Source organism: Ambystoma mexicanum, chromosome 1q, assembly GCF_040938575.1.
Source record: "Ambystoma mexicanum isolate Mex_15411 chromosome 1q, UKY_AmexF1_1, whole genome shotgun sequence".
NCBI lineage: Eukaryota > Metazoa > Chordata > Amphibia > Caudata > Ambystomatidae > Ambystoma > Ambystoma mexicanum.
The window spans coordinates 1,242,402,849-1,242,430,658 of NC_090922.1; the positions used below are offsets into that span (position 1 = coordinate 1,242,402,849).

General features: G+C 43.8%; 1 protein-coding gene across 6 annotated transcripts in view; it reads right to left on the bottom strand.

Moving 5' to 3' along the window:
* Nucleotides 1–27,810, bottom strand: part of PATJ (PATJ crumbs cell polarity complex component) — a 3,332,662-nt gene that overhangs the window by 533,548 nt on the left and 2,771,304 nt on the right. The window lies entirely within an intron of this gene.

The following is a 27,810-nucleotide window of genomic DNA, read 5'->3' on the forward strand; positions in this document are numbered from 1 at the left end:
TCAAAAGTGACACAGGCAACAGGGAGGTGTGAGTTATTCGGGCGAGATCGAGTGAGGGGAAGATGGTCCGGGGGGCCAGAGACCAGGGGTGGGGGGGGGAGGACAGTGCAAAAGAGCCTGGGGGACTGATAAGGAGTGTGCAAGGTGAGGTATTTGTTGGTGGGAGCAATTGGTACTTGGATTTGCATGTGAGACTAATAGAGGGAGAGTAGAGAGTTAATGAGAAGGTGACTGGAAGTGAAAGGAGAGTGACTGCAACGAGAAGGTGTCAATGTAGTGTAGGGGAGAGGTGAGCAGTATTGTGGAGAGATTAGAGTAGTGTGGAGTGGGAACACTATTAGAGATTTGGAGACAGAAGAGTAGTAGCACTGTGGAGAGCGGAAAGCATTAGTAGGCAGAGAGAAGTAGAAAAGGTAGAGGAAGATAGTAGAGAAAGAGGAGCGATGGTGGGTGGATTATTAAGGAGCAGAGTAGAAGGAGCAAAGGGAGACAGTGAGGGAGAGGAGTACAACTGTGTTGAAGGAAAAGACCAAGTGCTGCCTGACTATCTGGAAGGCACCAATCCTTACGTAATTCTGCATTGGGGAACTTAGGTCAGGGACCACCTACCTTATTCCCAGAGGGAATTACAGAGAGAAGGTGTTTGCCTTTTGACCATCACAACCAGACAGGTAGCTTCTCAGATAGTATGGGTTACCAATCTCTAGATTCCATTCTGGCACCGAGGGAGGCCTGGGAACACACCACATTATACGAGAGAGAGCAATCTAACAATTCTAAAACCCATAATAAACTGTCTTTAAACATTGGTGTGTTCTTGAGGCCATCTGTGACAATCGCCACAACCTAGACTGAGTGTTTAAATCAAGCAATGTTGCTCTAATCAGAACCCCACATCAACTTGATGGGAATATTCACTTTGGGGTACCAATACAAAATATATATACTCCAAAAATCATAATCAAGTCAGTATTGTTACAACCCCATTTTCAAGCATAAATGGGATATCATTTCATATGATCTATTAAAGAGGAATATAAACCTCTCTCAACCTGTAGAAACTACTTTGTACACAAATTCCGCTCAGGAACTCGTGTCATCCCTATATGTGCATTTTATCCCACGTCCTAGACAGCTTAGTAAGTCTAAAACAAACAAGATGTAAACAGAAAAAGAGGACCAGGATGTGCTGGTATAAAACAGACCTGTTAAATAAAGAGAATGGTTTGCAAACTAGAACACAGATAGCGATCCTCAAAAACCGAGACAAACTAAATCAATGCACATGGCTATAAAAAAGAATACTCTTAATACTTTACTAATAATATTGTAAAGTGTACAGCATCTCGATTAACCTTTTTACAGTACTGCATGACCTGAAGCCTCCAGCAGCATTCAGCTCTAATGTGACTCTCAGTCGAATCTTCTGCAACAAATTAAGTTATTATGTTCAAGCTTGATGACAACAGGAGCTGGTAAGCAATGGCGATATTGGTGCGCTGATACTATACGTACCTTTCTGCACCACTCAACGTGGTCAATCATACCATGCTCCTAGGTCGTCTTCAGAGATCTGACTTTTCAAGAACCGTTCTGTACTGGCTTACCAAATGTCTGAACTTCTGTGTCCGCAAGAGATCAGCTTTTCCCCACTCCTGAATTCATTCTTACAGCGTTTAGATAAACATCTACACTGCCACAATGTAAATCTTTAGGGGCATAGGTAAGCAAATTTAGTTCAGACGTGATAAAAAACCATGACATGGCTGCCAGGTTCATGCTCTGCATGATGTAACGAAACCACTGAGTTTATCCCTTGTCCTCAGGCGGAAGCCACCCTCTTTGGGACTAGGAAGATAGAGCCTGCTACACAACACACTCTCCAGGGGATAGGGCAGATAGGATCCCGCTGGTGTTGACCTCCTCTGCCCCTAGGTACAAGGAATGCCTTAATGACAAGAGAATTCCTTCTCACCTTTCCTTACAGTCTGGCTTGTGTGTAGGCTATATGGGGACTAAACAGGACCAGACCATTATGTACAGGGTCCCTTTAAGGTGAGAGGCTGGGTTTCTGACCTGGATATGATGCTGCCTTTCAGTGAACACCCAGAACAACTGGGTTGTTTCTTCCAATCCACAGATGAACTTAAAATCAGCAACAGAGCCAAAGAGGAGGAGCCAAGCAAGGGTGGAATCCCACACAAGATGTACGCTAAGGTGGGGAAAAGAACGTCTGAGCTCCATCAGAAGTAGAGGCCCCAAGCACCAGATAGCCGCTGAGGCAGGGGACATCGTCCTCACTGCCAAATCAGCCAAATAGCTTTTGGGGATGCTAAAACTGCCAATTCCCACACGGCGAAGCTAACCCAGGCTGAAGCCCATGACGGGCCAGCCAAAGAACATTCAGGGCCAATAAGCCAACTAGCCTAAGAAGGGCCAACCGAGGAACAGCAGGCACGAAACACACCCATAATCCTGAAGAAGCAAGTCAAGAATCTGACAGGGCTAAAAGAGCCCATAGCCTGAGAGGGACTCACTGAGGAACCGAAGAGGTGAAAAACGACTATCGTCCATGACGTACAAACCACAAAACAACTAGGACCGCTGTTGTCCATAGCCTGTGAGAGGCACATCAAGGAACTACAGGGGTTGGGAATAGCCATAGCCCGCAATGGTCCAATCGAGCAGCTGAAGGGTTGAGAGAAGTCTGTAGCATCTGAAAGCCACCACAAATCAGGCCGAATTCATCCTCGGCCTATCCAAGGCCAAACAGAGAGAAGCATACCACCAACAAGAACTGAACCAAGGAACCACAATGGCTGCAGACGGCAGTAGCCCACAAGAGGTTTAGCAAGTACCATTGTACCAAGTGACTAGCTGTGTCGGAAGCGGCCTCGATTGTATGCATGATTCGTACACTGCGTACTGACGGAGGTGCAGCTTGACACGCCGGATACGCCCACAGCTATCCTCAGGCGGCTGCTTTGGTGACGGCGTAGCTGGTGGTACGCCGTTTTCAGGAAAGTGCGGGTTCCTTCCTCTTTCTCAGCGCCGTCTCCGGATCCAGGATTGGTTGCGGCGGTGCACGACTAAGAGGAGAGCGGAGAACGGAGAGAGGGGGCGCAGAGAGTTCGTCACCCGGAGCTCAGTTTGGAGTGGAACCGTGAGCGGGATGCTGCCTGAAGCTGCCTGGAGCCAGGCGGAGAATGTCTCACGGTGAGCCTGAAACCAAGAAGGCAGCTGTTTGTGGCACCCTGAAGGGGATTTGGAGAGATTGCCTGCACTATTGTGCAGCCTGCTAGTATCAGCTGCTGGTAAATGTTATTTTGAACAGGCACCAAGGGGGCTGATATTAGCTTGGATATTGGCTGGGATTGGGCACCTTGCTAAGCAATGCCATAATCAGCATATGTCAATTTCCAATTAAACAGAAGGGTTTGACTTGGCTACTCTGGATGAAGAGCTCTGTAGAACAGCTCATATACATCAGGGGCAGAGGGAATATATAGGTGTGTACTGCGGCTAGTTTGTTAGTAAATATCGGATACCTTCTAACCACAGTTATATATGCCTCCTCTCTGGAAAAGCACTGAGACACAGCTAGTGGCTGTGGTCAGGAGATTTTGGGGAAACATCTACTTTGGCCCTGAGCACTGGTAAAATCTAGAGACTGTGGGGATTTATTCCCTTTGATCCCGAAACTTGATACAACCAAGCTAGATTGGCCTGAGTTGATTATTAAGACCAAATTGGATGGCATCCTCTAAAAAGACCACTCCTTCCAAGTATAATCTAAGAAGAAAGAAGCAGGAGCAAGCCATGGTGGCTAACATAGATGAAAACAAAAGCAAGAAGAACAAACCCAAGAAGGGTATTCCCGCCGATCAAGGAAGGATTACAGGATTTTTTCCTCTGAATCACCGAGCGGAAATAATTTCTACAGCTTTAGAGGCACCCTTGGAGCGAGCAACGAACACCTCTAATCTGGGTAGTTCGTTGAATTTTGAAGACATGGATAACAATTCTTTATTGGATCTATGTCTGAACATACAGAGAGGTATGACCCCACAGATAGGGGCTCCTACCAGGAGTATGGACCTCTCCAAGATGGAGAGGCAGTCTAATGACCATGTAGAACTATCTAACCATGTAGGGGCTCTGGGGAGATTATCTGCCTCACCCAATTTGGTCATCGATACCACCTCTGACAATGGAGAGGAGAGAGCAAGCAACAGTTATCCGAGTGCCTCAGAAACTGCCGAATTACAAGCATCTGTGGCGTCTCTGCAGTTTGCATTAAAAATCTTACTACAGATATCTGGGCGCATGTTGGCAAACACGGAAGCATTGATTAAAGACAACATTCAAAGACAGAATGTGGCCGAGGAGGTTGAATGCAACTTATTCAAAGCCATTTTAATGGCGAGTGAGACATGTGAGCAACAAGTACCACACTTAGATACAGTTTTATCGGATCACTCAGATGTACCACCTACACGTAAGCAACGTAGGATGGTCAAACAAGCATCTCGGGGGGGCAAGAGAGAGCAGCCATGGTTCATCCCATCCGGAGACTGGGAAGGCTACTCTCCGCTCTAGAAAAGTCAAAAAGAGGGCGGCCCGTGCCAAGAAGCGGAAAGCTTTGGGGGATGGCCGACTGGCCAGCTGGTTGATTGTGGAGAATGATGTAGACCCTGATGGGACTGGGGAATTAGAGACATCTATGATCGAGTTTCTACCAGAAGCAGCCATTACATCTGTAATCTGACCCCATAAAAGAGGACGACGAAGTATGGGGTAATCGCACTTGTCTTATTAAAAACTTATGTCAAACTGACAAATGCACATGGCTCTCACGCTCTGAATTTTTGAAGAGACTGTTCTCAGTACCGCAACTAAGAGGATTACAATCTGATGATTTTCAATACTTGGAGCCCCTGTCTGGATCCAATCCTAAGGTGTCAGCGTTGCATTGTAAATTTCTATCTACTGCTCAAATTTTAAGGATTTACAAAAAAAGAGTTGAGGACAGTGGACATTGAGATAGATGCGGACTTGAAGTATAATGACCCCAGCAGTCAGGAGACGGAAATAGCAATAGCTGACTCTATAGTCGCCTGCCCCAATATACCAACTGGAAAGAAGACGGACCTAACAGATGTACATTCTGTATTAAAATGGTTGATGGAGACTTTACCAACAGTCACAGCTCCTACATGAAAATTATCTTTGGCGTCATGGAACTGCAGGGGCTTTGCTCACCTCTTAAATTCAAAGGGGCCGATCGCCCAATTAATTCAACATAATTGCATCTGTCTACAAGAAACTTTGGCTATGAATCCCCTATTTTTGGAGGGGTATAAGGGACATCAGACATTTGCTAAAAGAGGAGAAAGGGGGCAGCCATATGGGGGGATTATGGATTGGGGTCTCTAATATGCTTTGGTATAGGAGGATTGACGTGAGCCAAGATGAACAAATAGTTGCTGTTGAAATAGCGCATGAAGGCAAGGAGAATACTGATAAATTATTAATGGTTTGCCTATATAATCCCCCTGGGGCAGGGATGAGAGAGTCACTACAGGAAGCCCTACATGAGCTTCTGGCTAAGTGCTCAAGAGAATGCTGATGTATGTGTAGTTGGAGACTTTAATACCCATATGTCCGGGGGGGAATTGAGAACTACTAACCCGAAGTTGCACCTACAATGTGAAATGGTTCATCATAAAGTAGAGGGGGAAGGATTAGGTTGGGTACATTTCTTTCAAAATTGGGAACTTGAGATGTTAAATGGACAAACTGAAAGTGATCATCCAGGTAAACATACAAGGAATAATGGACCATTGGTCAGTACATTGGACTATATTTTTGTTTCCCCAAGCATGCTTCTTGTCGATGACATGGCCGTTATCCCAAATAATTGGAGCGACCATGCCATCCTGGCATGTACATTTGACATACCTGAAGTTTATGCTCAGTTGTGTAACACAGGGGATCTAAAAATAAACCATGCTGGCAGGGGTGGACTGGGAACTAAAAGAGGCCCTGGAAATAATTACTGGGGACCACTGCGAACTAAAATAGGTCCTGGAAATAATTACTGGGGACCAAAAGAGGCCCTGGAAATAATTTTCAAAGTGGCCCCAAATGACACATTTTCAGCAAGCCCAATGATTTTCCTATGAGAACATTTGTAAATACCACACAAAAGAGGCCCAGGGTGCAGAGGCCCACCGGGAAATCTCCAGAGTTCCCTATAGGCCAGTCCACCCCTGCATGCTGGAACTAGTATCCGATGTTCCGATAGGAATGTGCATTAGCGGAGGAAGCTATAAACTGTTACCCCAATTTAGAAGAATTTCAAAATATGTCCATTGATGATGTAGAGGACTGGATCCATTTGTTCTCTGATAAACATGCATCAACCCCAGCTAGAGTTATGATCAATGAACAGGAGAAACCCCCTAACTATGATAGATATATCCGAGATGCCAAGAGATCATTGAGGGTGGAACTTAGACGGGCTAAGAAATCTAGTATGACCTGGGAGATCTATCAGTCAATCTCCAAGAAACTAAAGAACAGATATCAGGCAGATATTAAGGCTAAAAGAAGCTTTGATAGAAATAAAATTTGGCAAAGGTTAGTACAGACTATCTGCACAAGGAAAACAAGTAATATATGGGCGCTACTTAATGAAGCTAAGGGCAATAAAACACGGCAGTTAGCTAACCCCATTGCCAGCGCAGAATGGACTAGGTTTCTGGAGAATCGGAATATTGTACTCAAGGGTGAGGAAACAACTGAGATAGGCAAAATACAGTTCAAACCAATTATAGACATCTCTTATGATTCTATTTTGTCTGAAATTAAATTGCTGAAATCCTCCAGGGCCCCCGGACCAAACGGGCTGGCAAATATTGAAATAAAGAGCAATCCCGACTTCTGGGCTACGTTGCTGAACATCTTGTTTGTGAAGATCTTGAGGCTAGGTAAGATTCCGTGCTCTTGGCAGTCGGCCATATTAATACCAATATTCAAAAAGGGTAATCGCCTGAATCCCAACAATTATAGACTACTCTCAATGCTTGACACTACAAGTAAATTATTTGCTTCATTAATATTGAAAAAACTACAGCAATGGGTGGGTCAGGCCAATATCTTATGTAAGTTCCAATGAGGCTTTAGGCAAGGTTATTCTACCACCCATAACCACCTGGTTATGGATCATATGCGTAGTAGGGCACAACAGAGTGGGCAACCACCCCTGTATGCACTCTACGTAGACTTCAAAGCAGCATTTGACTCTATCCCCGAGAGAAACTTTGGCTGAAGCTACAAAAATTAGGCTGCCCAGAAGATCTGTTATATTATCTCAGGTTGTTACACCAGAATACCAAGGTGAAATTAAAATTAGATCAGGAAGGCCACATGTCTGAAGAAGTCTTATAGAATAGGGGGGTTAAACAGGGGTGTGTGACTGCCCCCCCTTGTGTATAATCTATAGGTGCATGACATCCCCCTAACAATAGCGCTAGCAAACAATTGTCCTCCGAGTATTCGCAAAATTCCTTGCCTGGTTCTTGCATATGCTGACTATTTGGTGGTTTTCGATCATATCATTGGTGGTTTACGTCGATCAGCTATAGCCCTTTGGGAATACTCAGAAAACAATGGTCTCACTATCAATGTTGAGAAAACACAGGTGATAAGATACACTAGTAAAGGATCTACCCGAGTGATGCCCCACACTGATAGTGTTGAAATTACATATGCTCCAGTATATAGATACCTTGGAATCGAATTTGAACCTAAAGGTGAATATACCATTTGTAAACGTAACCGAATGATAAGAGCAGCACAAATCACTGCCCTCTCTAAAAGCTTTACAATAAAGCAGGGAGGCTTCACCCTATGGGGATCTCGCCATCTATATATCCAAGTTCTTTCTTCTATGATGGTGTATGGGTTAGAAGCACTGATGCAAATGGATCTGAACTGGTTGCAAATTATAGAGGGCAAATATTGGAGGAAGATACTGGGACTCCCGACATGTATTCCAATGGCTCTCCTAAGACTTGAGCTGGGACTTTTATCATTAAAAGCTTTGGTATTGAAAAAGAGAGCAGGGCTTTACCTACAAATGATAAATGGAACCGGAAACGCTTTATTGACGACAGTTGCTCTGGAAATCAATAAAGATATTTCTACTTGCCAACTTCAAAACCAAATGGAACAGTTTTTTAAGGAGATTTGCTGGTCGCACCGAGTTGGGCCATGTACGGAGGCAATGCAGGCTTTGATGGGAAGACGGGTAGAGCTATGGGACTGGCTTGAGAATTATGAACATCTACGAAAGTTAAAAAGGTATAACTTTGTGCAAACTAGGTTATTCTCATTTAAGAAGCCACAACAATACTTGCTATTATGCCCGTCCCATAGGCCCAGAAGATTTATACTTCTCTTAAGGTTAGAACATCTTCAGGCTATGGCTGATGTCATAAAGCTGCATTTGGGAAAATATGTACATAACTGGGAGACTATAGGGGAGCTGTCGTTTTGGAATCAGTGTGTTAATACCAAAAGTATGCGTCTGTTAACGGCACTCTATAATATTAGGCTGAAGGTGGAAGCCAAATTGGGTATTTCATTATGAGGCTTCTTGGATTCATCCTGACCCAGCTATCATAAGGAGAATGTGATATTATGAAGGAGATTAAAACTGAGATATAATACATAAGGATTAAGAGATAAGGATGATTTGTATGTGGTGTTGAATTTGATGCCGATATGTATTTGTTGAATTGTATTGTATTAGATTTTATTTATGTATATATATTGTATTTTTTTATTTTTACTTTTTGGATATTATGATGTTGTATATGTGTAAAATTTATTATTTAAACTAAATCACATTAAAGATATTATTATTATTATTACTGTACCAAGTAACAGCAGGGGATGAGAGATGCCCATATACTAAAAGGAAAAAACTTGCATGGGGATGGAGAAGCACACCACCTACCAGAGGTCAGAGACCCAGAACGGCCAGGAAACCTCAGAGAAACGCATTCTTGGACGTTGCCTTTCCAAGGCCTAAATGATTAACTTCAATTTACCTGGAGAAGGGAAAAACACAGGTACCTGGTAGAGACCTTATTCAACTAACTTGTTTGTGGCATTTTGTTTATTTGGAAAGACGCTTTCCTTTGAAGTCTAAGTTGGTTGGGACGAGACCCAAGAGAGTCTTCCGAGTCTTCATGAAAGAATGGGTGGGGGTCAAAAACAAGCCTCAACTAAAGTCCCCTGGGTGGAGTAACCCTGAGAAAAGCATCAGCATCACATTCTTTTTTATCTTCTTTGTTTTCAGAGTAGGTTAGTGATAGATCAGTTTAGGTTTTGGACTGAGGACTTGACTTACGTTGTGACATCCTGGTGAGCACCGTTTGTATTGTTTTGTAGTGTAGGGATTTCATCTTAGTGATAGGAACTTGTGAGATGTCAGAAATGACAGGCAGACACAAATTTGTAATGTTTTCAAAATTGGTCATTTTATTAAAATAAAAAGTGTTTGGATCAAGGCCTATCTATCCCTATCCTAATGAGATTTTCCCTACCTAGAAAAGTAAAACTAAAGCAAGCTGACCTTGTATTCAAAATGTACCTGACCCTCTGTTACGCAGAAACCTGTGCAGTTCCCTCTGGGACCACTGCAAAAGATTTAAGACTACAGGTGTTTGGCAGTAAACCCACTTGGTAGCAGTCTGTACCACACAGATTCACTTGGTAGCTGTGGCTGAGCAGTCAGACTTCCCTCAAGAAGAGTTAGGCAGTATACAGAGTATTCACAATAGGTCAAGGGCACACAATAGAACAAGTAAACACTGACCAGGGCATGGTGTAAAAGAGATATAATTATTTATTTAAAACCACATCTAGAAAAAAACACAGACACTAATAGTAAGTAATTCAAAAACACTGTCACTAAAAGATATACACTCCCTTAAAAGAATATTAGACAAGTCTTAAGTAAAGCCCCACTTATTTTCAGACAGCGGTGAGCGCTTAACGTAGATGACACTCTAATAGTTTGTTTTAAGAAGGGAGAGAAAAACAGAGAATAAATTGAAACAGATCCCAGCACTTTTTCACAAACACAACAAGAGAGGAAGGCAAAGTAACACCGTGAATTCAGAGTCAGTAGGCCGGATCCGCTTTAAGAGGATCAAAACGAAATGTGTCCAAGGTCACACGGTTGCAGTGCACAAAAGTCTTGTAACGGTTCAAAAAGGAGTGGGACCAAAGAAAGGGACCAGTTAGGGGTTCAAGGCGGCCAGCCCAGTCCAGAAGGTTAAGGGGTTATTATTACCTTGTAGCAATCTTTAGAAAGGGAGGCCTGGCGGACACAGTACCTTAAAGTGGTGAGAACACTCCAGCGGGGGCAGTTGTTCCTGGCAGGGAAGAAACCAGCCGCGGAGTTTCTCAGGTATAAGGAGCGGCCCGTTGATTCGCGGTTCAGTGGTGAGTGGCTATCCGGCCGCCGGGGTGCTTGGCACGGGCAGTTCGACCACAAACCGGTCTGGGGTGCGAAGAAAGAAGGTAAAACTGGTTGTTCCCACCAGTCAGGGGAAGAAGCCTCTCCAGCCGGGAGATCTTCTCTGTCGTCGGGAAGTGGTGAGTCGGTTCCGCAGGGCTCCACCGGTGGTGTTGTCGTGGTAGGTCGGCTCAGCTTCTCCCTCGTTGGATTCTCAGGTCCTGTGGCGACTTCTGAAGTTCCAGTCCCCAAAGCCATGCTTTTATGCAGCACACCCCCATTCACTCAGCCTAGCTGTCAATCAAATATGCTAAGTGGTGAGCCGGCCGGCTCACCACTTGGGCCAATCACACAAGTGTGCGACTTGAGTTACCAAGGTAACTCAGTCTCGGGTGCCTACACCCCCTCCCATACCCCCTGTGGTACCCAGACAGAGTGGCACCACTTTTGGAGGCTTCTGTGGAGAAGCCCGCCAAAAAGTGGAACAAAGGGCTCGACTTGGGTTGGAGTCATAGAAGAGAACACAAACGCCATTTTAGAATCGAGTCCTGGCAAAAAATACCAACCGGTGAATTAATATTAATTAAATAAACCGGCGGTATGTTCGAGGCTATGAGAATTAAATAATTAAAGTTGGTAGCCTCGAACAATGGGAAAATCCCATAGGAAAATATTCGCAGTCGAATATAAAAAGTAGTTTCCACTGCCACCAGCCAAAACTCTATCAGGGGGGACGGAGACGTGCCCCCTCTACTAACAGACCCCGGGGCAATCGAATTGCCCCGACCAGTACGTCCACAATATGATGGTTTGTTCTGGTTTCTGTTAATGATTTGGGACTAGTAAAGCCAATGGTGACTTTACATGCCCTGGGAGACAGTAGTCAGTCCCAGGGTATGGAGTCTATGGTGGGGTGTCACTATGACACCCCTGTGTTACTGCACAGAGGGTGCTGTGTAACACAAATAGTAAAAACATATGAGACCCTAAGGAGTAAAGGACCCCATAGCCCATAAAACACATTACCAGTCAAAGGAACACCATAAATCATGTCCAAGAGTGGGAGAAAAGGAGTCTCACTCTTGGCAGGAGAAAAAAACAAACTCCAGGAATCCAGCAAAGCTGCTGGGGGACTCACTAGGTTAGGAAATTCAGCCTAAAGAGAGAATTCTCCCTAACACTCTCACAATAAAAAAACACACCTGACACTAAAACACACAATCAAAGGGTGCAAGGAAAATGTATCTGCTTTAAATCCAGTAGAAAGTGTGCAAAAACCAAATCTGTAAATCCAAAAAAACAATCCTTATATCCAGAGGAGGATTCCCTTCCCCAGAATTGTCGCAGTTAGAATGTTGTCAGTGTTCTGTCAAAACTATGCTCCTTTATGATTAATGGAAATGTCTCTTTCACACAACACTTTGAGGATTAGAAGGTTTCTTTTCCAAGAAATGGTATTAGAAATGATTGGAAAAGTGTCTTTTCTACAGAGCAAATTAAGTGATGGTGTTTTAACACTTTCTTAAGGATGATGAAACATTTCTTTTCCAAATAATGATTCCTTAAGAGTAGTAGGAATTTCTCTTTTACACGACACTCGCTTAAGTATGACGAAAGAGTGTCTTTTCCAAACATTAGTGTTTGAAAGGATGGCAAAAGTGTCTTTTCTATACAACAGCTTCTTTAAGATGGTCACCTGGTATAATCTCCTGCTAGGAACCATTTCACAATGTCTTTTCTTTTCACAAGTTCTAAATGGATTACCTGGTGTACTCCTCTGCCAGGTATCTTTCATCCAAAGGCGCACTGCCTGATGCACTTCCTTCACCAGGTTTTCTTACAATCTTTCTCTTTATCTTTCAGTCTATTTCTCTTTAAGTATAACACAGTTATACCTCTTCACTGTTTATACTTTAGTTGCCCCAGGTATTACTTGTTCCAACTTCCCCTATATAGGCATCCCATATATGGATACTTGTTCAAGCTTTATTTATTAACTTCATTATTAGTGTCCATTGGCTTGTGGCAATACTTGTTCTTTTCTTTCCCATATTGATATCTCATATATGAAGAGTTGTACAGACCATGTTCAACTGATTGTATGCCTGTCGGCATGCCCCGGGGCACCCAATATTCCCGGGCAGACTCACCAGTGTTTTCTGACGTTTCCGACCCGTGGTGTCCAACTGCGAAGTCTGTGTTGCGAGAAAGAGTTCCCCCGTCTGCAAGCCTTATTGCGGCCCCCTGACGGCTTCCCCTTCACTCGCCAGTGGAATTGCTGCTCCACAAAAATACCACGTCCCCGACAGCCTCACCACTGCTGCCAGTCCCCCGTCAGCACCCACTATGCTGTTCACGGCCTCTCTCCTCTCCGGTAGGAAGCTCCTGCCTCCAACAGCATAGCCTGCTCGCCTGTTTCTGCCTTCGGTTCTGCTTTCCGCTTCACCCGTTCAGCATCCCTCTTTTTCTCCTTCTCTTCCTTCCATTGAAAAAGGCGCACCAGTTTATTGGCATTACAATAACTAGTCTTCACCTCTAGCTTGGTGTGTTCTCTGCTCCACATTAACTCAGTTCTCCTCTTCCTCGGCCCAGTACGGTAGGTCTTATGGAAGTTGGAGTCCAAAGAAGTTTTAGACATATTAAATTTGCATTGCTTTGAATACTTGTTTGAATCAAACCTATAGGAGGTGTTAAGTAAGCATTATGTGTAATGGTATTTTGTTTGGGACCATTACTTGGGACAGAACCATCAAAGACAAAGGATCTTAAATGTGAATCATGTGTACCTTGAGTGTAAATGTTATTCTGTCTGAGGTGTTTTGCAGAAGGGGCTCTTTGGGTCCCACAACGGGAGAGGCCTGCAAAGTGACAACATGCTACTAGGAATCCAGGAATCGCAGAGTCTGCCTCATCATAAGAGAAGAATACTGTGTCTCTCCTTATGGGGTCACCACATCTCCCAACAGCCTTCTCTTCCCATGTTATCCTCCCTCATAATACCACCCCCAGGATCAGGATCACAGCTGTCTTTCCCATGCCACATGGGAGGAGATCTTAGGCTGGAGATCAGTGATGACTCCACAGGATTCAACACAGACTCATGTCTTTGTGTCCGTCTCCTTTTTCAGATGAAAAAGCACTGATAATAAGAGCTGCCAAAGCTCTCTGCTGGAGTGTGGCGATTTGGGATGTATACTTAACACGCAATCTCAGACAGTGGACCCAATTAAGCACAGTACAGGTGCTGAGGACAAAATATGACAGACTGAGCTGGATGCCATGAATATGGATAAACATTTTTTAAAGTTGCAAATGCTAATCAGCAGCACCTTCACTCTATGGCCCCAGCCGAATTTGCTGTAGCTGAAGGGCAAGCAAAGCACTTACAGCTGGGCTCCCGAGTGCAACTAAGGACCCAAGAAAGATATTGCTACTGGGTGTCCAGTATGATGACAGTAAAACTAAATCTAGGTCCATTACGAATCTACGAAATCGTAAAATACAGATGCCACCTATATCAGATAAGTCTTTGAGAGAAGCTGTTTTAGACCAAAGACATGTTATTATTTCTAATGTCATTTTCACTAGTAGGGTTTGAAACCAAGGAAGCCCTCAGGAACAAGGTTATGGCATGGCTTAGACAAAGGATGTTACGCTCACCTGGTATCCACGGGGACGCCACCCAGCCCTGGTTGGATGAATGTACTCTTGAACCCTCTCTCGGTCCCTTGGTAAGTCCTCTGGTTAAAGATGGGTCTGCAATATAGGAGAGCTGGATTCAATACCATATTGTCTTTATGTTTTCCCACCTCCCTTGGCTCAACTCCTTCCTCCCCCTTGGGCCCTCTCCTCACCTTAATATTGTAAAAGGTGGACTCTCCATCCTCCTCGTGGCAGGGGCGCATAGATGTGGGAGACTAGCAGCGACCAAGTTACTTCACTGGTGCAAGCCCCCCTGTGGGAATCCAGGCCTGCTGCAACTCCGTAGGTTTGCTGCTTTACAGTCTTTATATGCAGTTCTTATGTTCCTCTTAGTTCGAAAAATAATGTTGTGCTTCTTTCCTTTTAGGTATGGAAAGGTATTTTCGTGTTGTCATGCAGTTTGAAGATGAGCATGGGCCGATAGGCAAAAGCGCGGTGTGCGCGATGCTGTCCGGTGAGTAATGCACGATGTGCAGCGCTGTTTCGCCTTTTATATTGCTAACCTGTGTCTTTTCTCTCCTTGCAGGTTGCGAAGTTCCTCGCCGAGCGCTGTAATGTTCCAGCAATGATACTGATCAGGAGAGGCTACCCAGGTAAGAATTGTGTGGCTTTCTTCATTTGGGAGGAAACGCGAGTAAACACTTACTAATGCTATCTTTCTTTCTCCTCTTTCCTGGTTATGGTATTCCAGGATGCATGCCGTGCCGGATGATGGAGTTCGTACCTTCTGGTGAGTGGAAATGAAGTCGGCGATGGATTGAAGACAGGATACTGTTCCAGGTAAGTTTCGTAGTGTTCTTTCTCACTCTGCAGGTCCTTGGTTTCATGTAAAATGGCATCAAAGAACTGGACACGGTGAGCGTTACGCTGCCCACAGCAGAATAACGCAAACCATGTTCTGCTGTTCTGGTGCGGTTTAAATAGTCTCAGGTAAAGTAGTCCAGGTAAAATAGTCCCAGGTCTGCCACACCCAAAGTAGTCCAGGTAAAGTAGTCCCAGGCCTGCCACACCCAAAAGACTAGACCGCATAGCTCAGTTCCTTGTAACTGAGCTAGGTGTGCCTTCATGTTGGCTGAACCCCCCCCCCCCCCCCCCAAGTTAAATAGTCCCATTTAAATAGTCCCATTCTAATGTTGGTCTTCATGATGGTTATGAGCCTGGCGCCAAAGGCGCCGGGACCGACTCCAAGAGAGTCTTGGATGAGGTTTTAAGGCCTTTGACCTGGCTCTAACTGACAGGCTGACTTGCCAGTGTGGGCCAGGGGCAAGGGGTCATGACAAAGGACTGGTCCTGGAGGTAAGATTAATCACTGGTGCTCACATGCAATTAGGGACTGCATACTGGTTGGCTGTGGTTGTAGCACCCTTCCACTATTTTTAGCCAACTGTGATAACTTCATTAATGTGCCATCTGAACTGAAGTTGATTGTAAACGACCATTGTATGATCCCCCATATTTATACATTTTAACTACAGAAAGTAGCCTCCTGTACTCCTACCTGTTTTGGTTTCCAGTTTGCACTATGTCGCTAATGGACGATTGCATTTTTGCCTGTTATTTTGGTAGACACTGATATTGAGTGAAGGTTCTTTATACTGTATCCAATGTATGCATATTTGTCCTCGTTATATTGCTCCTGAATTACTGTTATGTGTTGTAGCAGTTGTTTGTTATTTTTGTTACTGCCTTTATGTCCACGGGCCAACACAGCGCTACATAAATAAATAAACAACTGCAATCATTTTTGTGACAAACGCAGAGCCTTAAGGCAGGTCAAATATCAGGACTGCAAACATGCAATTGTATTTATTTGAAGAACAGAGCTGTCAATTCCGATTAAAAAAGGCATACAATGACACATGGCATTCTCAAGAAGGATGTCTGTACCATAGCACAAAGATGAGAACAAAGGGCGTTCCTTCCGAGAAGAGGAGTGGTATTTGAATGAGAGCACTTGCTCCTAGAATGGTGGTGGCTCAATTTTTCTCTCCTTTTCGGCAGAACGCGACTAGTGTTCTGAAGAGGAACTTCAGGGTCTGACAAAGGAGACTTCTTGGATGTCGCTTAAATAGAGTTCAAGGGATTTAAATGTGCAGAGGCCATAAACAGCCTTGCCAAATGCTCGCCAACTTCCTTAGGTGTCATGGTCTGACATGATCCACACTCCAGTATATCATGGGCATTTCCAAAACTAAATAAGACACAGCAAGTGCAGAACCTTCAAATGGAGCATTGCACTGAAACCTAAATTGGTGGAAGACGGTCAGAAAATTGGGAAAAAAGGTTAAACAACTTGATTGAGAAAGTAACACTTCTGAGCACTGCCATGGGAAAAAAAGGAAATCAAGAAAAATGGTGCTGGCGACCTAGTGTATATATTCTGACAGTGCAACAATATATCCACCTTAGTTGGCCCTACCTACAATTTGCCAAATCAGTTCACTTAATATAAGATCTGAAAATAACATTTCATGAACTAACTTTTGGAGTAATACATTGTTTAAGTCATCTATGGCAAGTGATGTCAGAGAAGTGGGATTGTATATGCCCCAATTTAGAGGCCATACACTGCCCTAAGAGATTTTGCAAACAGTCCTGATAATATAAAACAGTCCGACTACTCTTAAAGACGGTGGATGTGACCTATGTGGGGGTGAGGAAGTGGTAGCCCACCAAGAGGGAAGGCCCTGCTCAAGACAGTTCTCCATGAGGAAATACTTGATGATACTTAGGGAAGAACTGCCACATAAGTCTAGTCTAGCACACAAACACTTGCTAGATGTGCATTCTAAATGGACCAAAAATGTGTGGAAAGTTGGCATTAGTAGGGTTTTATAATTTGGGGATGTGGGTCTATCTGAGAAAGCTTCCATTTGTGGATTGAAATTAAAAGATAACTGCGCCACAGAAGTGAGTGATGTTGATGCAAGTTTTCATTATCCTTTGATTGGACAAACATTTCACATGATTTAACAATGAAGGGCTCGATTTGTTCAAGGATCTCGATTCTCATTGTGATCCAAGGTCTCGATCCTCATTGAAGAGCAGGTCGATCTTCATACAAGACCCATGCATTTAAATACAAATCTAAAACAATAATTTGAGCATCAAGGAGGCATGCAAAGAGCATTAAAGAGAGATAGGGGTCGCTTCACTGTGGAAATTAATTTGACATCATTGATGGTATTGTATATGAAATCAGTTATGACACTACTTATAACCTCCATGAATTTACTGATAAGTACCTGCAATGGTGAAATATTTTACTGTATTTAAACATATAGAGAGCATTCTAGTACAGAAAGTTGGTTTTGCACATAGGAATCTATAATTTCAGATGCAATACAGCTGAGGTCTACAACTGAAGTCACTCTGATTTAAGAAATAAATTATTTATGTCGCAAAGAAATTATTTCTTTTTAACCGTAACAGAAATTATTTCTGACATGGAGGCCTCTGGTTCCTCTGCTCTGAGCATGACAGGAACCACAGCTTCCTGGCTCCTGTCTGCATGGAGCATGGTCCCTATGCGCAACGGATTTTGTGAAAAAGGTAAGAAGAAATACATGTTTTCCTAAATGTGTGTGCGTGCAAAGGTCTTGCATGTTCATGATGTATGTATGGATGCATGTGTGTGTGCATTCATGCAAGGGTGTGTATATGTATTATGTAATGTGTGAATCAGTGAGTGCATGATGTATGGGTGGGCGTGTGTATGAGGAAGTGAATGGTGTTTGAATGTGTAAGTGACTTGTATTTCATGCTGGGCTGAGGAGCTGATTTGGGGGGTGAAGAAGGAGGTGGGCAGGAGAGGAGACATGTGTGAGGGTTTATGTGAGGAGGTGAGCTAAAACATAATTTTTAACAGGCATTCATAATAAAGCAAGCAGGATATGTGTTATTAGTAGATAGACTAGCATTTTGGTGCAGTCAGTATAGTCATTTGTTATTGTGGCATGACATTTTTTACTGGACCTCATCAAGACTAAAGCAAACAAGAGAAGTGTTATATCGTGTCTAGACGTGCCAACCTTGCACAGCCAGTCTGTGCATGCTTTCTTATTGTGGCATTTCATTTTTAATGGCAACGCATTTAATTTATTAAACCATTAATGCCCCTGTGCACTGTTGGTTTTTTGGATTGGCGTTTACCTACAAACTAATTTTTGAAAACTTACATCCTTACAATGTAGCTATTGCTAAGCTCAAACGCGTCAAAAATCATAGCCTAAGGCTACTACTTAATTCAAAATTAAGCTATACAATGTACAAAGAACAAAAACATTGCATCTATCAAACTTACAGAAATCAAATAAAATTAATCAAACATCAGATTTATCTCTCAGATAATTAGAGAATGCTGACTTTATGTAAAAGCGACACGCGCAGCATATGGGCTATACTAAGAGGAAAGTCGTATACATTGATCAATGTAACCTAAAATCCTCTATTTCTTCTCATTGTTGGCAACTTCACATCACTGCTAAATTTCACTTATCACCGCAATACCAATCATGTGACTCTGAAGTATTGCTTTCATCCAGTGACATGCATATTTCATTTTCATTGGAGGACATTATATGGGCCATTGGGCGGCAAAATAATTCGAAAGCGGCGGGTCCTGATGGAATTCCTTCCTGCATCTTAAAATCAGATCCTCAATTTTGGGCTGCAATTCTTTGTAGCAAATTTTATCATAATCTTCGTTCCAACAATATCCCTTCATCATGGCGAAATGCCATAATCATTCCAATCTACAAGAAGGGAGATATGCACAACCCTGCTAATTACTGCCCAATAGCCCTTATGGATGCTGCAGCCAAGGTTTTGCTATTCTACTTCTACTTCTCAAACACCTTGAAAGTTTCATCCATGAGCATGACATCTATTCGAAATACCAAGTCGGTTTTCACAAAGCAATGGGCACTTCACTCAATGCCATCATAGGAGCCCATGTGCTAGCGAAATCAAAATCTACCAATTCAGGTCCTATTAACATGTCAGCTCTAGATTTGTCCTCCGCTTTTCATTGTGTCGTCAGAGAAATACTGTAAAAAAGATGCTTAAGCTAGGATTTCCTCGCAGAATTGTGCAGCTAGTAGCAATGCTTCACACCAACACCACATTTAAAGTACATATCACTGAGGATGGTGCTTTTACTCCTCCAATTTCGACTGCAATAGGGGTGAAGCAGGGGTGCAATCTCCATGCTACGTTATTCAATCTCTATATTTGCTATACAGATTAATTTTGGATTGATCCATCAATGTATGCAGCGAGATCAGGCAGATTATACCTTGACTGGATGTGTTTTGCAGACGACAGCATCCTTTTTGACAGGACCTCTTACGTGCTCCAGATCAAGCTTAATGAATTTTCTAAGTACGCTGAAAGACACAATCCACAGGCCAACTCATTGAAGTCCAACATTATTATATTTACGAACAAAAAGAGGCTCGAGACATGCCAGTGGAACATATCGGGATCCATATTACGAGTAAATTCCTTACGCTATTTGGGATATTCGATCTCTAACTTGAACTCGATCAAATATTGGTCCGCTGGACTAAAAACAAAAGTTCGACCTTTGCTGTCGCAAATGAGAATTGTGTTCGTGAAACATTGTGAATTCTCTTTGCTGCCGATTATTGACTTATACTTATTGTAGGTGGAGCTGATTCTTTTGTTTGGTTTGGATACATGTCTTTTGAACCTCGATTTTGTTTTGAATCGTATCCAAGGTCAAATTTGGAAACAAACATTGGGATTAGCATCTGCCATACAGAATTCAATTGTACGGCATGAATTAGGGTTACTATCACTTTCTTCGCGATTTGACTGGTGTAAACTATGTAGCTACGCTAAAATGCTTGTTCCCCCTCGTAATTCCCTTTATCAAGATCTTAACGGGCTCCTGACAGATGACAATCCATCTTCACTCGCTTTGTTTGAAGCCAAAATTAAACAGATTCTCTGTTGAAAATCTCACCCAGGACTTACCTAGTGTCGAACGTAAACTCTACGAATTAGATTGGATAAAAACTATTGAAACTAATAACACTTATAAAACCTATGTAGAATACACTTCATTCCCCAGAAAAAGAGTCTTACGATCTCCTTATATATTTTAGTCCCCCTGCGAAAAAGCTAGAAGAACCTATATTTGGTACAAATTGAATCAATTTGATACTTTAGAATGCTCGCAACATTGGCACAACTCTCCGACTTCAACTTTAAAAGTCACATGTCGATTCTTCTTACATAAGGATCAACAAGAAACTCTAAAACACTTAGTAGTATATTGTTCTTACTTTGAACAGGTGAGACCCAAATTGCTGGGCATTTACTATCCAGAGGCTACTCTTATAGCTCGACAATCTTTTTGGGAAAGTTGCATAAGGGGAGATAATAACCGTTTTCTGTTGGCATTAACCCAACTATTATCTAACATTGAAGATTCTCTAACTATATTGATTCCCAAACTGAATTAAAGATTGGCTTGAACAGCAGGATGCATACATAGCTCATTCAAATTTCATCTGAAACATGGCGTCTTACGTTATAATTTGCATAATTGGGATTGTAGTAATCTTAAAAGAAATTTCCCTGTAAACGAGTAGAAGTGGTATTCTCTGTTTTTCACCATTGTAAAAGAAGACTCGCGCAGAGCAGAATGAAGTGTGGTTTCCAAATCTTGACGTGATGCTAGCAGCAAATAATGGAATTTGATTTGGTAATGATATCGGAATGTTTTTATTTCTTAATCAAAATTGTTTTTTCTTGTTTTAATGTGTACATATGTAAATTTGGTTTTGTTTTATCTATTGATAACTGTTCTTATGTCTTGTATTGTATTTCACTGTGATTTTGATTAAAACAAACGTGTAAAGGTTTTTTTGGAAACCACATGAAATAAAAAAATAAAATAACAAATTACACAATAATATATTGAAAACTATCTGGCTTTTTACCCAATTTTTCCACAAAAAGTGTGCTGTATAATGCATCATTTTAACCCATTATACAAAAATGTTACTTGGTTGGTTTGGGCTGCCTCGCAATGCTATGTCACTCTAGCATATTTGTGGGAAATGTATTGGAACATGGATGTTTTCTTACATGTTTTACTGGCATTTTTGGACAAAGCCAACTTGATGAATTGTATTACATAGGTGGGGTTTTAAAACGCTGGGGGGCAGGCAGACTGGACATTTTCTTTTACTCACATAAAGGGGCAAGACACTATGATGTGTGCAGAGGCAACCTCTGGTGCCAGTGGGGCGGACACCAAGATTTCTAAATGATTCATGGGTAAGCATGCCCTCGCTGGGTGGAGAATGTTTTCAGTAGAGAGTTCTAAATGCTTCCTCAAATTAACCCAAGCAACCTAGCGCAGCGAGGGAGCCCACCAAAAGTCAGCGGGTATCCCAAGATTAAGAAAATTATAATGTGCAGTAATGGTCACTTTCAATCAAATGCATGAAGCTGCTGCGGCAACCTATCCATGTCAGTAATGGTCACTTTAAATTATATGCATGCAGGCTGAATGACTTCATGAATGTAATTTAAAGTGACCATCACTGGCATAGATAGGCTGTGGCAGCATAGACTGTGGCAGCAGCCTATGGCATGCAATTTACACTGACCATTACTGGCAACGATAGGTTGCGGCTCCAACCTTATAGAAATGGTAAAAAGTGCTCTAATGTAGTGTATTGTTGACAACACAGCATTTACTTGATAGTTTTCATGCGTTACCCTAGAGAACCAACTGTAAATTGCATTGCTTTTTTACCTCATATTTTCCAGAAATGGTGCTGCAAAATGTATGTTTTCAGGCTTAGATAGGACAACCTATCTATGCCAGTAATGGTCACTTTAGATCCAGTGGAAGCTGGAGAGTCTTTTTAATTTGAGGGTTGTAAATATTTCCCCCAAATATGCAAGAGCGACTGAGCATAGCAAGAGAAACCCCGAACCAATCTAGCGAGTTAGGAGCGTTTGCCTGCCCCCAGAGATTTCTTTTAAATATTGGGTAAAAATGGTGCATCATACAGCACGCGTTCTGTGTAAAACTGGGTAAAAGGTCAGACAGTTTGCAAGTCATGAACAGTACTCACAAGCATTACCCAATGCATTTTCACAATGCCTTTGCCCAAAATATATGCCAGTATAAAAACATTTTCAACATTTTCACACCGGCACTCAGTCAGAGCGCAAGCCCTGCGGCAGGCTGGACAGCACACTGGACACCAGCGGGGATCCAAGAGGGTCGGTCGTCCCCCTTAACCCGCCACTGGATGTGTGCTCTTGCATGGTGGGTGGATGCATTTGGCAGCCAAACAAGGAAATGTTTCCTTAATGTAGCATTCCATGTTTTACCGTCAATGAGGGCAATGCCAACTTGAAAAGTATTCTTACATGGTTGTGCAGGAGTGGGGCAAGCATGTGCCCATGTGTACAGCCAGCAAGAACATATTTTCTTCCTGTGGCAGGGGATTTTTCCAGGCATTAAGGGCAAAGCCAACAAATACATGGAGATACTGGCAGAGACAGAATGAACAGGTTTTCTTGTGTTATCATTACTGTGCGTAGAATTACTGCCCATGCACAGTTGGTTGGTACATTTGGGTGCCGGAGCCAGGCACAGCCCCCTTATTTCTACACTAGATGAAAGATATTAAGTTTGACTAAAACACATATTTATATCTTTTATCGATTGCAGTGCACAGCATGCCCCTGCAGCAGCTTGATCACCATGCATAATGCGCATGCGTGATGGTCCAGCCCGGCCTGAGTGTGTCACAGTACTTGCTTTGTTGCTGAGCTTGGGGGTTATGGGTCCCTCAGCATGGCTCGCATGTTGCCCCCAAATTCTGTGCTATGCCAATGTGCAGTAGTATCTCAAATGCTGACCGAGCACCTTTTAAATGCGACTGCAGCAAAGACGGCAGGACACAGCAAGTTAAAGGGATTACTTTTTTTAAGGGTAGGGACTCTCGTGTGGGGCATCACACAATAATCACATATTTCCCTCTTGCTCTTTAATGTTTACATGAAACACTGGCTACAATCATCAAATCAAATCACTTAGATTTCCACATGTGTTTTAATTACACCCAGTTGCAGGGAAAAGGAAAAATGTATATTTGTCCTTCAATGGGGTCTAAACACAGATGTTGGTGGTAGTAGCATCTGCCAATCTGTTCTTCTTCATTATCATCATTCTTCAGGTCTAAGCTACCTGTATGGGAAGTGAAAAAATCTCACTCTCCTGCTGCGGCTCACTCTCCTGGGCCAGTGAAAGTTCTGTTTGATAGACTCAAACCAGTAATTAATTATTTCATGTTGCTTAAGGCTTTTGTCACACTGTGATAATGTTACCTTCCAACCACGGGTTACCTTTTGGTCAACATCTCCTGGTCAGTGATTCTAGTTTGTAACAAGCCCTTCAGAATTCTCTCAATCTGGCCTCTCCAAGACATGGCTCTCAACACATTCCAAGATCTCACTCCCAGTCTGATCTCTCCCAGTCTCTCAAATATAGTCATCAGCCGTCTTTTCTAATTTCTCTTTCAATATGATCTGTCTTGGTATCTGGCTCTTACCCTTCGCTCCTCCTCCAGTCTCTATTTCCTCAGCTGTGTAGCATGGTCTGTGACAACCAGTGTAGTACTCTGTAGCAACTTAACTAGCCTGATTTGTCAGTGAAAATCTGAACTGGTTATTCCCCATTTCCTCCTTGCTCTGAGAAAGGCATTGGTTATGCATATGTTTTGCGTCTGTTTTACATCAAGTGATTACCTTTTTTTTATTAATGCCGGTCGTCTGTACCGTATCATTGCTTCTGTAACGGTGCAGAAGTAGGAGACTGACACACAAGTGGCATAGTGATTGCTATAGACTTTTCGTTGGAATAAAAAGAGAAACCCCATCTTTCCCTATATCTATGTGGGGGTCTCCCTGCCTCAACTAAAGTGCTAATGGGTCTGTCAGGATGTGTTAGAAACTTAAAGAGTCCAATGTCATGTGTCAAAGTGTCCCTACCTCTGTCCCTTAAACGTATACTCCCTGCTCCTGGACTCGGTGGCACAGTGCAAGTTGCAAGTTCCTTAGTACTTCACAAACAAAAGGACTGCAGATCCTCTTACACTCTGCATTAGAACGTTCACTATTTTGTTATCCCAGGGGGAATGACTGCCTTCCCCTAGATCATTGGTTTGATCCTTCTTGCAGGCTCTACTACCACGAGAATGACTCCCTTCTGCTGGCTTCCTTTGGGTTTGCTTTCACAGCTCACAACACCAGGAGGAATGTCTCCCTTCCCATGGCCTTTCTCTGGCTTTATTCACAATTCACAACACCAGTGGGAAGCTTTCCCTTCCTCTGGCCTTTCTCAGGCTTTATTCATAATTCACAACACCAGTGGGAAGCTCTCCCTTTCCCTGGCTTTTCGCAGGCTTTCCTACACAGTTCACAAAACTAGGGGAAAGGTCTCCCCCTTTCCCTGGCACCATACTTAGTTTCAAAGTTCATAACACCAGGGGGAATGACTCCCTTCCTCTGGCTTCTTGTACACTTAGTTTCACAGTTCAACTTTCTACTGGTTTGTTCTGGCAGACCGGGTTCACTCCCCTGCAAAGTACTGCCCCGAGGGAGGATATCTTAAACTTGTCTTCCCATGTGGGTGCAGGTCCCAGAGCTGTATCTTTCAATTACATGGATTTGGCAGACCTGGGTTGCTTCCCTTCCAGGTACTGCCACGAAGATGACTTGCATTAGATTTCGGTTCTCGGGTGCTTGACCCTTCCGTGTTGGCCAGTGGCTCTGCTTGACACCAAGCACGAGGGAGACTCCCTCAAACTCACTCTAGGTTTCCGTGATGGTCCCAGACCCTTCTCTGGTGTACAGTTTTATTTCTGTTCCCACTGGGACGAGGGATTCTATCCCTGTGGCTATGCTTGGCTCTCCACTCTAACCCACCGGGTCTCCCGAGTTTCCTGTTACATGCTTCCTAAATGGGACACGTCACCGGCTTGTCGGGGGGGGGAATTCTGCCGGGGTCGGCTGGGCCGTCCGCGGACCTCCGGGCAGGGAGGCCCCAACTCCTCCCCTATATCCCAAAAACCACAGAGTATGAGACACAAGCAAGAAGCAAGGTGGTTCTGCTGTTTATTATACAAACGGCTGGGATGGGTCAAGGATCGTACGCGTCCGTCCTGACACACACAATCGTGGGGCTCGCAGGCCCTTTTTACCTTAGTATGACGCGCTACTTCCGTCACCTCGAAAAGTTAGCAAAAAACCTATCTCCACTCTGGATTGGTTACTTGAGTGGTAGGGTTAGTATAGCATACGTATAGAGAACGGTGTTAGTGGTTAAGAGTCAGTCAGGTGATATACCTGGGTTGTCCCTACAATTAGATACATGAGAATTGTTACATGAAGACCCCTGAGGATTGGTTAATGTTAATGGTGTCAGTGATAAGAGCCCCATGTTCTGATTGGTGCGCTCGCGAGCCTCCCAGTCTGGGACCATCGCCGTTCCCAGCTCGCGGTGCACCTGTCATTTGCAACAATGTTTCACTATGGGTACGTGCAGACAATGTGAGGATTTATTCATAAGCTGGAAGGCCGACTACTCCCACTGTCGCAGATGTGTATTGAGTCTTTTAATTGTATCTGCCTGTGTCTTGTAATGAGGGATCCAGGCGCCTCCGTTCTCCTGGCCTTGGCATCCTTTCAGGTTTGGCTTGGTCACGTGAGGTGGGACCGTGTTTTTGTTGCCGAATTCTGCACAATTAATATTGTTTTTCCCGTTGTGTGCCTGGTTTAATTTGCAGTTGTGCCCTTGGTTGTCTGCTTTCGCCGGGCTCATTCTGCAGGGTCAGCAACTGAGCTTTTGTTCATTTTAATGTTCATGGAAGCTCTTGCTTGCGGCCTACTTGGATCAGGTGCATAGATGGAGCCGTTGAGTGCACAGGCGCTTTAGGTTATGGGGTTTAGGAGAAGCGTAAGCAAGCCATTTAGATAAGTTCATTGTGCGTCTTGCGTTTCTGCATCTTAAAAAGCCTATGTGAAAAATAATAAAGATGCACGTCCGTGGGTGTGTTCGTCACCTACGTTATAGCGCTGAGTATATTCTTCGTGTAGGTTGGTGTGGGAGTGTCCAGTGTTCATGTTTGCACAGGTGTGCTGACCGTTGGCTAGGTCGTCATGGCATCTCTAACGATGTAATGGTTTAGTCAAGTTCATCCATGCCGCAGGTGTCAGCATGGGCAGGGCGGGCTGCTGGGCAGGTGGGTGGGCACATCCGTATGTTCCTGTACCAGGGTATTTGGTCGTCTGGTAGATGGGCAAACTCTTCTTGTGGCGGGTGCCTAGGCCGTGATCCTCTAGGCCAAGCGTGAGAGGGGATTGGCGGGAGCCTGTTGTTCCATTCTCCCACTTCAGGCTCTTCCAGGGTTCATGGTTCTTTTTGCCAGCCTCTCTGGTTCCCTTCTGATCCGACCGGCTGCTTTCTCCAGCAGCTCCTCGAGCCCTGCTGACTCTGTGTCAGCGACCTCTCGCTCTATCGCTCCCCACTCCGAACGGCACCTTTATGGACCTGGTGGTACACCTCATAACAACACTGGGCAGGCCTGGTACGAGTCGGTCTCCTGCTGGCCCCTCTGCTGTTTTGGCATCGGTGACTTCTCGCCTTCTTGCTCCCTTCGCCTGGTTTGAACTTCCCGGGTAGCTGATGCAGACTCCTCGCTTCTGCGGTAGAAGATGCTGAGTCATTCTTCAGTTTCCTTATAGGGCGTGTCCCACCCTTGAGTAACATCAGTCCTTGTTGGCTCCATGGTAATTGTTATGCCTATCTTGAGCCCCCTAGTCTCAGTACCTTTAGTTTTGGCAGCTTTCCAGGCTATTAGTAGGTGGTGAATCTTCAGGTTTACAGAGGTACATGGAAGTTTTGGGTAAGGTGCTGGGGTGTACCTAGTAGGGAGGTGTGTAAGGTGTTGGGTGAGGGTTGTTATACTGTTCTCTCCCTAGATGGTCGGCCTTGTCCCTCGAGGGGGAGTCTCTCCCAATGAGAACCACCTGCTGAGTACCTATCGGGTAGCATCCTCATCTCCCTGGCCTCATGGGAAGGAGCTCCACATCGGGGAGAAGTGACATCTAAGGATTTGTCACACTTTCATGTTGGTAATTGCCACTGAGTAGGCATTGCACAATAGCGTACGAGAGCTTAAGCTGTCAGTCCAATATTTTGACATCAGGCGTACGCTGCAATAAGGCAATGGTACTGTATCTCTGGACTGGCTCCTCTGTGTGTGAGTAGCACATGAGTGGATTAAGATGAACTGCCTGTACATTGCAGGCACAGCAGAAAAAGGATTTGGCTCGTAGAGTGGGGGTTAGTATTGTGCAGCAGCAGCTGTCAGAGTATGTTGTTTCTGATGAAGAGTAGTGGGTATAATATTTTCGTAATCGATATTTAGGTGTAGGTAACAGACAAGCACCCTTCCTGACTCTACAGACTACCATCAAGGTTGGATGTTCTGGGCAGCATTTTTCTTTGCTTCTAT